This window comes from Rhipicephalus sanguineus, chromosome 2, assembly GCF_013339695.2.
Source record: "Rhipicephalus sanguineus isolate Rsan-2018 chromosome 2, BIME_Rsan_1.4, whole genome shotgun sequence".
Lineage (NCBI taxonomy): Eukaryota > Metazoa > Arthropoda > Arachnida > Ixodida > Ixodidae > Rhipicephalus > Rhipicephalus sanguineus.
In genome coordinates, this window is record NC_051177.1 from 128,197,819 (window position 1) to 128,213,060 (window position 15,242).

Below are 15,242 nucleotides of genomic sequence, written 5' to 3' on the forward strand. Positions count from 1 at the left end.
TACGAGAGATGGATCAGGGAAATAGCCAACGAACGAGTGTGTTTCTGCAATTTAGCCCTGGGCTTATCTTTTTTTGCTCATAAAACACTATGTAACGTTTCGCTCCTCAAGTACGTTGAGGCAACATGAGTGTTGGATTCGGCTACAACTGGAAACCACGCCAAATAGAGGTATGACTGCATCTGAAAGATTTACGTAGGCTGTCGTCTAGGCTTCAAAAGCGTTTTTTCCTTTTTTTACATATTACTATACCTTCTCCCTTCATTAACTAATCCATCAATAACAAGAAGATGTGCTTTCCTAAACGAAAGAGTTGCCTTCCTCTTCAGCAACGGCGTCCTGCTTTCAGTCTCTCCTGATGCGAGAAAGTCCCTTCACATTTTACCAGCTTGCTAACAACTATACACAAGCGTCACCCCATCTCATATTTCCTCTTCTTTGCCGAGCGCGTATTTCCTTCGGTCTTGACGCTGAAAAATGGCAGAAACTAATTTCGGCATCCAACCGTCTTGCCAGTGATAAATGCAACCACGCCGGAGGCTGGCGTACGCTCGCTGAAGCCGACTGTGTAAGGGCCATCTTGGAAAGGGCCGCAGCAGACGCGGGGCTCCTTCTCCTTATATCGCTATATATGGGAGGGCGAGGTTGCAGACAGCACAGAAAGGCGAACGAGGATCCAGCAGCCGCCCGCGTCGCTTTATGAGTGGCGGTGGCCCTGAGTTCAGGCAGTCGCATCAATAATGCGCCAGATGCGTTGCCCTTGAAGCGCTTGCTTCGCCGCACCTTCTTTTAGCCATTTTGCTGAACTTCACTGGCCAGTGCTTGACGAACGCTACAGTACACGTACGAACCGACGAGAGAAGTATGGTGGCTACTGCTAGACGGCTTGATACATGAGCGTCGCTCAGAGAAGAAAGTGAGAGTTCTGCGCAGGTGGCGTATATAGCATTCATTTGTCCGTTTAACTGCGTAATAACGGGGTTTCCCGCATGATACCGAGAAGTCCGCTGAAAAACGCGCGCTACTGTCAATGTTACAGATACGTGCGAAACCATTTAGCCATGTAAAAATAATCATCGAGTCAGTGAGTTCATATAAGCAAACTCTTAAAATGCAGCATAACGCGAACGAGAAATGAGGTCAAGGCGAAATAATGTTACGGCCACAAAGAATTTGTAATTCAACTAGGGAATTCCCTTCATGGTATGTTGCGACGACTGATCCGACATTGCTGCAAAATTGTGAAGTCTAAATGGCTTTGCATATCATTTTATGGCTCTCACACTAAATTAAAATTGTTTATAACTTTATGTTTTAATGTGAAACGTAACGTAGTGCTGTCAGAAAATCTCCCAGTACGTCCCTTATATATTCGTCTAAGATAAGTCGCAGGCGAAAGCCATCTTTTTTTAAAAACGATAGTCTTTCTTGGGGAACTTAAACACAGAAATTTTGGTCTGTTTTTCTGTCTTTCTGTTTGTCTGCACGTCACCCGATTCAGCCAACCGGCCAAAGTTGAACCACTTGCTTACCGCCCACCCATCTTGAACTGGTACGGCTGTTCATACTTGTCAACGTTGTCGATCAAAAAGTAAATATTACGCATATCTGAGGCGTAACATCATTAGGTAAGTATTAGATGATGTGTTCCTTTAATGGAAAATACATAGATACGCAATTTTAAAGACATTGATGGTGTGCGTTTAACGTTGAGACAGTAACGCGTTTATTAAAAGCTTGCCACAGCTGAAGCGATCAGCGGTCCAAGCCGAGCAAGCGCGAGCGCCAACAACAACCATCTTCGTCTTCTTCTTTCGCAGGCATTCTTGTCTGCGCCCTACCATGTTACAAATCACTCCCCTGCGGAAAAGCAGCCATCCTGGCGACCTAAGGAACAGATACAACTGGTGGGTGTTCCTTGTGTTCATAGTGCGGCTTCAGTCGATCGACGTGAACAGTCTCGCAGCCGCGACGACGGCGGTCCGTAGATGATTGAACAGGCTCAATCATATGGTTAACTGGGGATGCTTGACGTAGGACGCGGTAGGGGCCTTCGTACTTAGAGTAGCTTTGTGGAAAGGCTAGGAGCGGAGGAGGGAACGCGAAGCCACACCAACGTTCCAGGCGAATACGATTGAGGAGGCAGGTTTTCGTCGTGACGTCCTTCTGGCCCTACTGGCCCTACAATGTTACAACCCTAGTTTCTTAAGGTGCGCTGAAAATGCGACCGCGCTGAAACTTGTCTTCCTCCGTGCCCTCTGCACAAGCTCATGTTGTGTTTCGGTTTCGGTTCAGCATTGCATTGTACGAATGACAGGGGGCGCCGCTCTGGCATTCCTGTTTTACCCAGGCGACGTGTAAGTAAGAGAGTTTGTGGAGAGTACTCGTTGAGTGCGGACGTTTCTTCTCCTTCGGCGCATCGCGCCAAACAGCGTGTTCGGGCTGGCCGGCGTCCCCACCGGTAGCGTTGGTCACCGCCGGTCTTCGCCTGCCGTTGCGCCGGGACTATCAGCCCGCAACACAGCACTCATGTTTCCCGACGTATTGCCAGATGGCGTCCATATCTCACGCAGCACCTATTCTATCTAGCGGTGTGCGAATATTCGAGTTTCGAATTCGAATCGAATAATACCTAACCGAATGGTTCGATTCGACTTTCGAATAGCTAGTATTCGAAGTTTCGAATAATTCGACAGGACGAATATCTAAAACGCGACAAAGGTCAATGGGGCTACTTTGCTGGGGTGGGGTGGCTAAAACTAACGCTAACATCGGTACAGTTGGCCTTTCGTTAAAACTTTCACAAATATCCTGGTACATAAGCGAGCGCATGTTCATCTTAAAGGCGAATATGTAATTTTCACACGTAAAAAAAATGGTAAAACTGCCAGGCTCTTCACAACTTCTCCTCTGAAGCGACGACAGGCGCCGTAAAACATCCCAACTTCGGCTCGCCAAACCCTCTGTGATTGGATTCACATATTAAAATTTCTTCGCGCTGTGCAGTCGTCACTCCGCCGCACCACACCACTCGTTCAAAAACTCCCATCGTTCCGGCGCGAAGATTTTTGGGCCCCGAGTACTTATGGAGATAAAGCACAGTTGCGCGACCATAGATGAAGCACAATTGAAGCCGTATTCCGCGACTATAGGGTGGAAAAAATTAGCTACCCTACCCCCTTCTTTTAGCCGTTAGGAGGTTACGAGTGCCCCTGCTAACTGGAGTGATGTCTCTTCTATCAGCAAGCCTGCGCAGTGCGTGCCCATGAAGGCAGAAGAAAAATACCCTTCCGAACAAGCGCGTAATAAAGCCGCCACCAAGCCGTAGCGTCCCTGATTTTACCTTTGTCTTGCTGTAACTGGCGGTACACGTTTCGTGTAAATATACGTACTATTCGATATTCGATTCGATATTCGACATTTCTGGCCACTATTCGGCACTATTCGATTCGAATTCGATTCGATATGAAATTTCACTATTCGCACACCCCTAAATTTCTATCGTCTTTAGACGACATTTGCAGCGAAGCACGCAGATACGCGGCCAATTTTTTTCTCAGCCGACTGTATCAATCTCCCCGTGTCCGAAAGATTTCTGCACCTAGCGTGGTTTCGCACTGCCTCCGAGATCGGAGGCATCGCGAGCTTTTTGCACATCACACGTCACCGCGATCGGGCCCAGCTGTCACCTAACGAAGATGTCATGCGATGACATCATCCTGCTGCATCGCTTCTGCGTCATGATGACGTCACAAATTTTCGCGATCTGCGACCTCATGATGACGCCCCAAGGTTATGTCATCCCATCAGGATGATTTTTTGCATTACTCGTATTGACGACGCCGGTCACTTTTCACTTTAGGATTGCGCTCTGGGAGTGCCTGCGATTAACATCATCACTACTAAGGCACTGCAGCATTTAACTTAGTAACCATTCCAGATGAATCGCCAGAGGAAGACCAGCAGGTTGCCATCAAAACGCAGTCACCGACAGACGCTCTTTGTATGCTTCTTAGTAAGATGACGACATCGCCTGCTCAAATTGCCTCCAAGGCAGTAAGCGGCCTGTTTCCACTGCTCGCATACCTTTGGTGCACGCATGGCAATCATTCTGAACAGAAGTACGCATCACTATGCCGGCGACATCTTAGATGGTACCATGTATCGATTTCATCCTTACGTCGGAACGTTTTCACAAACCAGCAGCCATCCTGAGCTATCAGTTTAATTAGATAGTTCGCTACAGGACAGTGAGAAAGGAAGGCAGGGATGTTAACTAGGTGACGCCCGCTTCGCTACCCTACACAGCAGGACGGAAGGGCTACAGAAAAAGACTAGAGAAGGTAGGAAGCAAAGAGAGGACAAACAATGAGCTCGCATGCATAGCAAAGTTCAAAACGCGTTCCCAGAGGTTCTCGAAACTGTGAATACTTAGAGTATGGTTCAACTGCGATTACCTTAGATGAATTATCCATGATCCATTACACTAACGAAGGCTTGCAAGGACTGCCTTCAAGATATCCAGAACTCGCAGTGCACTTCGAGCTGATGGAGTTATCAATCTGTCGAGATGTTTGCGTGTTGTGCTTGTCAGCAATCATATACCCGTACGTGCAATAACTGTTCAGCGCGCGGCCTCCATCGCAAAATGCTCATTCATGCCTTTGTACATTTTGGATGCATTGCGAAAGACATGCCCAGCGTGATGCTTATGATACACAGGCCAAGCCTGGAAACAGACTTTTGCAGATTTCACTGACTTACTGTGGTATCAATATGCACTGTCATATAAAGCGGCTCGTTTACTTTTTTCTCTCTGTTATCCCTTTTTCTCTTTCACAGAGTAGGGAAGCAAACGGCACACACGTTTGGCTAACCTCTCTGCTTTTTCTTTTCCCTCTTCTCTTGTGAGATGAGGACATTTAGGACAGAAACTTCAAATCGCCAGTGGGTAGCCCATGTCCAACGACAAGAACACCGGGCTCCAGCGAGAATGACACTAAGTTAAAAACTAACCACTGAGCAAACTTTGGTCACATGGTATGTGGAGCAGGAATTTGCAGCTTTTCAACGAACCTCTTTTACGTCCGTGTCAGTATGTGCAATAATATAAATGCCGCTATATATTCACTAAAATGTCACATATATCACTTTGGTGCTGGTGCGTATGAACTTGCGACTTGCAGTGTACTCAGACATACACGATATTTCCGACCTACAACGTTTCGAGCAACGCTTCAAACCGCGATAATTCCTCTGAAATTCGGCAGACTTTTTCATAAACTGTGGCCCAATGTCGGCCGCAATATGCGTTAATCTGATCTCTTTCGCCGTATAATTATACTATACGTGCTAGAGATGTTGGCATTGGACATTTACCTGCGAATGTCAAATCTCCTTGATGTCGTGCTCAAGTCCACTCTGAACAAAAATAGATCTTTCTTCCGTCAAGCAGTTTGTGCTACGCACGACACTTTAAACACAACACACGTGGCCTCTTTTATGAGTGCCACACGCGACAAGTCTACATACGTACACCAGCGAATCGAGAAGAACTACGGTAGTAGCATCTCCGTGAAAGAACGCTTGGCTTCCATATTATGCTCGCCAATTCACTTGGACAGCAGCTTATACTACACACGACTGGATTTAGTCGTTAAGGTGAGCTTCGGCACTCTATGTCTCGAATGAAGCTGTCGAATACGTGCGGACGACGAATATGCTTTGCACTTCAAACGCCCAGGTATTAAAAGAGACATGAAAAATAAATGCATTATGATTTCTCAACGTCCTAAAGCAGCATGTCGACCTCGATTGCGAAGCGCGTTAGGCAACGGGGTCTTGAAATTCTTAACCTTACTTATGCCTTGCGTACAGCGATAAGTTTGACGGCGAAGAGGAATGCTGGGACGCGGCCATGACAGGCACAAAAAAGAAATTGGTAGCTGTTGCAAGAAGAGCACGAGCAAATGCGCGGTGCTAGGGCTCATTTTAGGCGACTGAAAATGGCGAGGTATCGCGAGGCTAAAGAGAATGCGATCGGGATACAACGACAAGTGCAACCAAGCGATCTAGAGGGGAAAGTGTGGCAAGCATCGGGCAGTGATGTCATGGTATCTCATTAATCCTCGAGACAACATGTCGAACGCTAGCGGCTGTGCTGTTTTAGGTTAGCTATGTCCAGTGGACGCTAAATGGCGTTGCGATGGCAGTTTACGGAGTCAGTTAGACGGCTACAAATTATGGTAGTTCACTGATGCATGTTGGGTAAACCTCTTACTAGCGAAGTCATCGCTTCTGAGGTCCCACTGTTCACCGACAGCTCTTCTAGAGGCCTGATGTCTTTCATTTATTTCAAAACAAAAACTCCCATCTAATGTCCACGCGTTGAAATTCATCGCCGGAAAAAAACTGCGGACCACCGTACGCTCTATAGTACAGCTATACCAAGCGTGTTTTTATATGACTACGTTGTAGCTCTCCCGCGATTTCGAAAGCTTGAAAGTGAAATCTCCGAGCATTTCTGAACGTACGAGCACGGGCACTACGCATTTGCCTCGGCCTACCACGAAGCGCCTCAACAGCTCGAACAGTCAAGTTGGCTTGAGGTCATAAGGTCCCGACTTACGTCATAACCGACGCGCTTAGGGTGCATATGCGCCCCATTTCACGAAGGCGCCCAGCCATCTTCTGTACCTGCCAGAACACCGACCACAATAGTTGTCCTCCAGTTGAAGTCAGTTCTTATCGTACTTTCTTAGCACGACGTTTCACGCCCTCAGCTCGTTCCCCTCAGCCTTTTGGTACTCATGGCAACCCGAAGTGCGCCTTTCCATCCCAGGAATCCAAAGTGCACCTTTCCGTTTTGTGTGACGAAATCACAATAACAAGAAGTTTCTGTACGCGCGGCAGTGGCCGTAGCGGATATCAAGGCAGCCTGGTCATTTGTGCTCTTCTACGATATATTCGTCACGCGGATAGTGGCAGAGGATGTTTGCTGAGGAGAGAAAATGCACGCGGAATCCCCAGGAAAGTTGTTTAAGTTGTGCTTGAGCGTACAGTTTTTTGTAATAAAGTGCATGGCTGCACCCTTCCCTGGAACGTCATTGTCGGGCGGAATCGGCACGGCGCTTTTCATTGCCTTTCTGTCGTTTGTCAACGTCTGGAGCAGCCCCACAGAAGGCGCATAGCGCGATCACCGAAACGCGTGTTTGACACTAAATTTTCGCAAGGTCAGGATTTTTCTGATATGCACAGTCCTTGAAGTGGGCTTTATATCTTGCCCTAGATAGGATTTGAGCTCCAATACCACGAGAGTCTTCAGCAAAGCGTTCATGAAGAGTTGAATTCTTACGTTTCTTTTGTACAACCATTATACGCATCCAAGTGGTACTGGTATATCCAGATTATGCAATCGTGGACGTGAAGCCTAGGGAGTGAGACACTCGGCTTGCGAGCAGGGGCAATGAGCACATACGCAATGACGCCAGGTGTGTGCGTGTATGTATGTATGTATGTATGTATGTATGTATGTATGTATGTATGTATGTATGTATGTATGTATGTATGTGTCCGCTTAGGAACCGCTGACAAACGTCAAATACTGGCGAATTGGCAAGTATTGCTTCAGTATAATGAAACTCTGTGGCACAGTCGCGAATACTAGAAATGAGGAGCACCACAAGCTAACCCTCGGCTAACCTCACGCAAAAATTTGCGAGCGTTTTCAACGTGCGTTCGTAGTCAGTTATTGAGATAATAAAAAGAGAGAATAATAAGCAAATCTTCGAAATTTTTCTGTCACGAATTTATTCCGAAACGTCCTCCTAGAATAGTCATGTCACCCGAAAATATGAGGCTGCAAATCTCGTTCAACTGAGGCTGCGCTTCCAACTTCACTTGAAGATATTCCGGCCGCCAGGCACTCCCAGGTCATTCCAATAATTTAGCGTGCTTGCCACATTAAGCACTAGACGCACTAAGAAAGACGGCGGAGTAATTACTTGGCGAACAGCCTTAGTGTTACGACTGCCACCATTACTTTATAGCGTACTGCACGTTGCATTGGTTGCCACTCCGAATGTCCTTAACGCGAAGAGGCCCTCATACCGGCTCATAAACTGATATTTTTCAAGGCGGATATTTCGCAGCGCTCTGGTGAAACTGCTAAGTGGCAGCAGCGCAATAAACTGAGTATGCACGACACGAAACTCGTTTTCCTGTGTTAAACATTCAAAGTGTGCAAGCTTGATTTACATATGCGCACCAAAGTTATGTGCGCTCCAGACTGCTAATTTACATCTCGGTGGCCGACAGCAAACGAGAAAGAGGAGCAACGTGTTCAAACATTCACTGCGTATTAGAGCAAGCTTCCTAATGGCAATGCACACACTTGACAACCGACATCTATGGGTGCGAAGGCGAATGCCATGGCGCTGCCCAGCATGTACGCTTCAATATGCGGGACTTCGTCAAAGCGGTGTTCGGTTTTGCTCAAGCGTGTGTATATATATATATATATATATATATATATATATATATATATATATATATATATATATATATATATATATATATATATATATATATATATATATATATATATATATATATATATATATACACTTCTCGTAATTACTGCCCCTGCTGTCACCAATATCGCTGTGAATATAGCTGTCAGTATGGAACAAAACTTTTGCAACTTTGAAATCAGCACTAACCTCTACCATCTCCCGATAAGCAAAAGTCTGAAAGCGGCCTCGCCATTACAATCTGTTGTTTCCAAGGACTGTATCCCTAGCACAAACATGTAACCAATCAAGTTAACGAGAGAATGGCTGCCACGGTAGGTCAATGGAGCATCGAATGCTAACTGCTTGATATGTGGGTTCGGATAGCTAACGGAGAGGTGTGCTCACAGACCTCTCTGCTCGTTTTATAAATTTATATTCCTAGCTTTATTCATCGCTTCTTGGTGCTCAGGTCGCCTACCAGAAAAATGTTTAGGCTTGGAAAACGTGGACTCCATTCCGGGAAAATGTAATCGATGCCTTCTGAGTTCCGTCCGCGAACCTTTGTTTTGTGGTTACCATAAAACGAGTTAACTCAGAATATGCACGGCTTGTCAGAAGAGACAGAGAGAGAAAGAGAAAAAAATTGTTTACAGAAAGGCAGAGAGGTCGGCCTGAGCTATACTATGCTCTGGCCTACATCTCTACGCTGTAACGGGGACAGAAGAGCGAAAGAGTGATGAATGTCGATGGTAGGGTAGGGAGATGAGAATATGGTTCCCTTACGCTGGGACAATTCTACAGGCGTGCATCCAGTCCACTGGACTGCATGCACGTCTGTAGTTTATTAGAAAGAGGTAGGTTGGCTTGAGCTGGCATGCTCTCGACGGCTACTGTGCACTGGGGAGAAAAGAAAAGGAAAAAACATGGCTGATCCCTCCGTCATAGAAATCGGTATAACACGAAAGTTAAACGTGTCTTCACAGAAGTAGTGCTTATTGTGTAGTGATATATGACAGCTTGTACAATGTCTATTCGTGTTTGGCAGCTATAGCACCGTTTGACGTGGATGCACCCATGTTGACAGCATGTCTCTATCGCGACGACTAACGCTCATGATCATTATTAAACCGTTGTGGTAGCTGACGATGTGAACATATATTTGGACACAGCGAATCGTGAATCCCGCGTAAGGATGATATCAACAAGCTCATAATCAACACTGGTACCCGGTATGCGCTTCTTCAAAGCGTCGTCAATTAAGGAGAGAAACGGCACGGTGTGCGCTTACTAGTAATGGGTAGCCGACGCCTGTGCTCATGCATACATAACACACACTGCGCTTCAGCAACACGGGAGGTAGAGGTTCGTAGCCTGAGCCGCAAACGCGTGCGTCCCGCTGGCCTCTGTCTCGCAGGCGCGGCTCTCGCTCCACCAAGGCACGACATTCGCCCGTCGAAATCGCGTCCTTTCTGCAACGCATATTACAGCAGTTTTGTTAGTCGGTGCTCTCGCAATTGAAGCAGTCGGCCGCGGAGAAATCCCGTTGGTTCACGTGGAAGCTGCACTACTCCGATGAGCCGACGCACGCTAACACGAAGCCAAAGGCAAAGAACGTAACTGCGTCAAGCGTGCCTCGGCGACGCCAGCGCGGCCAGTCTACCTCTCTGGTATCGAGACGCTTTAACCATGACCTCCGATATCACGTGCAATCTCGGAGGAAGCGCTAGTAAGTGTCGATCGTGAAGCATTACTTCTTTTCACACCTCACAGACGGCGGCACCGCCCCGCTCCGCCCGCCGCGAAAGAGAATGTGTGAAAGATATAAGGCGCGTTCGCGTCGTGTCTAGCATATCCCGAGTTAGCTTACTCGGTAGGGCGTCGGGCGCTTGCCGTCGCGGCCGCATCGTCGTGGGTTCGATTCCCAGCGGGGCATATTTTTCTTGGTTTTTTTTTCTTTCTCACCCGTTGGCGTCCATTTTATCAACGTCACATCCGTGACGGATGTACTTGGTGGACCACGGCATAAAACACTTTCGTGTTAAAAGAGCGATATACTGTGATAAGGAAAAAAAATCACAGCATATCCACGGGGTGAATGATGATGAGTGGGGCGAAGCTACGGAGGGAATCATCTGTAAACCGTGAAACTCTTCCGTGAAATGCGCCCAGTACATAATATAAAGAGTGTGAAACATCGTGTATATATTAAACATCAAACTTTTATTGTACTGTTGGTTTACATGGTCCCTTCATTATCACTTGTGATCGGTGAAATGCAAGGAAGAAGTCCGCTCCCGAGCGGAAGAGCGCCAAGAGCGACCGCATTCCCCGCTCGCCCTGTGCGAATTAAAGGCAAGGCTAGAGGGAAGACAGGACGCGCGTTCCACGACGCAAGGTCGGTAGCATGCCTAACGAAAGCCAACGGAACGCGATCGTGCAAGTGCTCCGGCTTCGCATCGCCTCATGGTTCCATTTAGCGTCCCAAAACCAAATATATTGCTCAAGGTGTGCCTTGCGTTTTTCGTAGAAATAATTTCTTTATCATGTACATTAAGACGAAAAGTTGAAAGCTCACTAGAGTGTATCGCCCGCAAAGTATGTCTTTTAGTGTGATTTAACTCTCGTACGGCAGGGTCCTCGCACCGTTGTCGGTCCACCTCGCCCGTTGACGATCGGGCGAGGTGGCTACATACAACTACTACTACTACACTTTAAGAAAAAAATCACAGCATATCCACGGAGTGAATGATGATGAGTGGGCGAAGCTGCGGAGGTTCATCGGTAAACCGTGAATCTTACGTGAATTCTGCCCAGTACATCATCACCGACGTGAGATAGGGCGCGTTTATACTAAAGGTTCGATGAGTTATGACGACTTGCAGCTCACTTTAATTTTACATGTACGCTGTGAATTTTCATTGTTTAGAAAACCATTGCTTTAGAAAACATCTGGCGTCTTTCGTTAAGCAGCTGGCGTCTTTTCCTCTTGCTTTAGAAACATCTGGCGTTCTTCCGTTTTGCTTTTACAAAACATCTGGCGTCTTTCGTTGGTTTATTTCATCAATCAACAGCGTTTTGAACAAAATTGTTATTGATTAATCACGCACAGGAGAAATCTCACCAGGCACTACCTTGGAGGTAAAGAATGGCTGCTAATGGGAATGAGAGACAGAAGAAGTCGGCTTTTAGCTACCGCGGCGAATTTTTTATTGTTCAACAACGCAGAGGAAAAATCTCCCACCGGCACCACCATGGAGGTCAAAGCGTAAGACTAGTTACGGACTACGACTACGACTACGAGGGACGAACGGGTGCCGCCTTAAGGAGCTTCGCCCCTAAAACATCTGGCGTTCTTTCGTTCTGCTTTTACAAAACATCTGGCGTCTTTCGTTGGTTTATTTCATCAATCAACGGCGTTTTGAACAAAACTTTTATTGTTTAATCACGCACAGGAGAAATCTCACCAGGCACTACCTTGGAGGTAAACAATGGCTGCTAATGGGAATGAGAGACAGAAGAAGTCGGCTTTTAGCTAACACTTACACTTCTACTTCTACTAACGTTTCCTACTGGAACATGCCAATGGCTGCTAATGGGGAATGAGAGACAGAAGAATTCGGCTTTTAGTTAACGCGCACGCTGCGAATTTTTTATTGTTCAACAACGCACAGGAGAAATCTCTCACCGGCACCACCTTGGAGGTCAAAGCGTAAGACATGTTACGGACTACTACGATGACGACGATTACGAGGGACGAACGGGTGCCGCCTTAAGGAGCTTCGCCCCTAAAAAATCACAGCATATTCACGGGGTGAATGATCATGAATGAAGCTCAGGAGGGAATCATCGGTAAACCGTGAAACTATTCCGTGAAATTCGCCCAGTACATCACATAAAGAGTGTGAAACACCGTGTATGTAGTACACAACAAACATTTATTGCACTGTTGCTTTACGTGGTCCCTTCATTATCACCGCTCTGTGATCGGTTAAATGCAGGGAAAGTGTCCGCTCCCGAGCGAAAGAGAAAGCGCGCCAAGAGCGACCGCGTTCCCCGCTCGCCCTGTGAGAATTAACGGCAAGGCTAGAGGGAAGACACGACGCGCGTAGCGCTCCTCTTCGCGTTCCACGACGCGAGATCGGTAGCATGCCCAACAAAAGCCAACGGTACGCGATCGTGCAAGGTGCTCCGGCTTCGCGAACAATGCACAGCGTTTACTGCACATAAAGCGTCCCAAAACCAAACATCTTGCTCAAGGTGTGCTTTGCGTTTTTCGTAGAAATAATTTCTTCATCATCTACATTAAGACGAAAAGTTGAAAGCTCACTAGAGTATATCACCCGCAAAGTATGCCTTTTAGTGTGAATAAATCAATAATGAATTGCTCATCTATTGAGCAATTCATTAAACTAGAGCTGGCTACATACATACATACATACTACTACTACTACTACTACTACTACTACTACTACTACTACTACTACTACTACTACTACTACTACTACTACTACTACTACTACTACAGAGGAGGTAAAGAAGCACACCCTAAGGAGCTTCGCCCCTGAAAAGCATGCATGTATACAAAAATTGGCCGCGTATCGTCGCGCTTCGCAGCAAATGTCGCCTAAAGACGATAGAAGAGGCGCTGCGTGAGATATGGACGCCATCTGGCAATACGTCGGGAAACATGAGTGCTGTGTTGCGGGCTGGTAGTCCAAGCGCAGCAGCAGGCGAAGACCGGCGGTGACCAACGCGACCGGTGGGGACGCCAGCCAGCACGAACACGCGGTTTGGCGCGAAGCGCCGATGCAGAAGAAACGTCCGCACACAACGAGTACTCTCCACACACTCTCTTATTTACACGTCGCCTGGGTAGAACAGGAATGTCAGAGCGGAGCCCCATGGCATTCGTACAGTGCAATACAGAACCGAAACCGAAAAAAATTCGGCAGATCCCACGTACCGTGGGAGTCGATGTTATGCGAAGCATGCGGCGGGTAGGTGACTGTGGCGTAACTTTTTTTACTGAGCGGCACAATGACGCTAAAGATTTGTATAAATTTTATACGCACACATATATATGTGGAAGAGCCGCATATGTGTTATATAACCAGTTGTTTACGGTTGCGTAACGCTGCCACTGGCAAAGTGGGTATTACCAACACCAGAAGCGGTAAGCTGATATGTAGTGCTTATACGTGTCCCGAGAACTCACGCACGTTTTACGAACCGGTGTGCATGTGTGCAAGAAGTTCTTGACAGTTCTTGAACAAGGGCGTCATCACCGTGATCAGTGAGCACCAGCAGCTGGTCATGACTTGTTATAGGATCCGGTCGTTATCGTGGTGACGACGGGTCCATGTGTGGTGAAGTATGTGGTATAGTAGAGCTGTTGGAATTCGTGGATGCCTCGGTCATTTCATCGACAAATTGTCTGTCGACAGAGCCGGCGACATGTCGGAACCTGAAGCCACCCTTCGCGTTCGTGACGTATAGGCCGTCGAGGCTGGTAGGCCTGGATAGTGCTATGTAGACCAACATCAATGGATGGTGTTTGTCATATTCGTACACTACCTGAGCGTATGTGTCCTACTTAACCTAGTCTACAAAGCGGCTGTCAATCAATCTGACATCATCCTCGGTCAGCATGAGGCCATCGCCCAGCCTCGTTAGAAATAAAGGGGCCACTGCGTCGTTCTGGTGGACGAAGTGCATTTTACGGTGCGGTGATGTGGATATCATATGTAAATTTCGTTAATTTATTCCTCCGGGCTCGAGCAATGCTTCAATATAGCTTGCTGAATCATAGAATACAAAGGTAAAGTTTATTAGACTGCTATAAAAGCGGATCCAACACTGGAACTACAGACGTTAATCTGATATGACGCCTGTATCGTAGGAGTACACATCGCAGGAGCATCATGTAGTGTTTATTGCTTTCTTGTAAAATTAGATAGCCAGCACCACAACCACAAATGACTGTGACCGCTATTACGCCTGCGTAGGCTGTTTTACCAAACCAATTTATAGACCTGGCGTGGCTCAGTGGTAGAATACCTGATTGCCACGCAGAATGCTTGGGTTCGATTCCTACTGCGATCTTAATTTTCATTCTTTCCATTCGTTGAGTCAACGCTGCCGATGTTGATTTTCCTTAACGCTCTAGCATGTAAGTTACCAATGTTCTCGCCGTTCCTAGGTAGATATAAACTGTCAATCACCTGTGGCGCATACCCATACACCGCGGCCCGTGGTAAACGGGTATGTGCCACACGTGACTAGTGGAAAGTGTTTGACGACGTACGCGACAGGATTTTAACGTTATTCATGTGATGACCCTGCAATCATATTCGTCAAATCCTCTTACCCTCCCATGCAAATTTTGGTCTACACCAAGTTAAGGAGGCGATTACGAGAGCACCTAGACGTAGGCGGCTAGATAGATAGATAGATACGTAGATAGAAACGCTCAAAGTGGCAGAGGTTCGCTAAGAAATGCTTCGCATTTAAAAAACTCCGGGATTGACACCTTTCACCAGTTTCGGATTAAGCGTAGCGATAGCTTTATGTATGCATGAAAAGCGGGATGTCGCACACCGTATAACTTCAGGCTCGTGCATTGCCTAGTTACATACCCAGTACCTTTAGGTGTCGTCACATGAGTTCAGCATATCAGCCTCTATGCGCGTCGAATTTGAAGCACGCACGATGTTGGGACTAACGTCACCT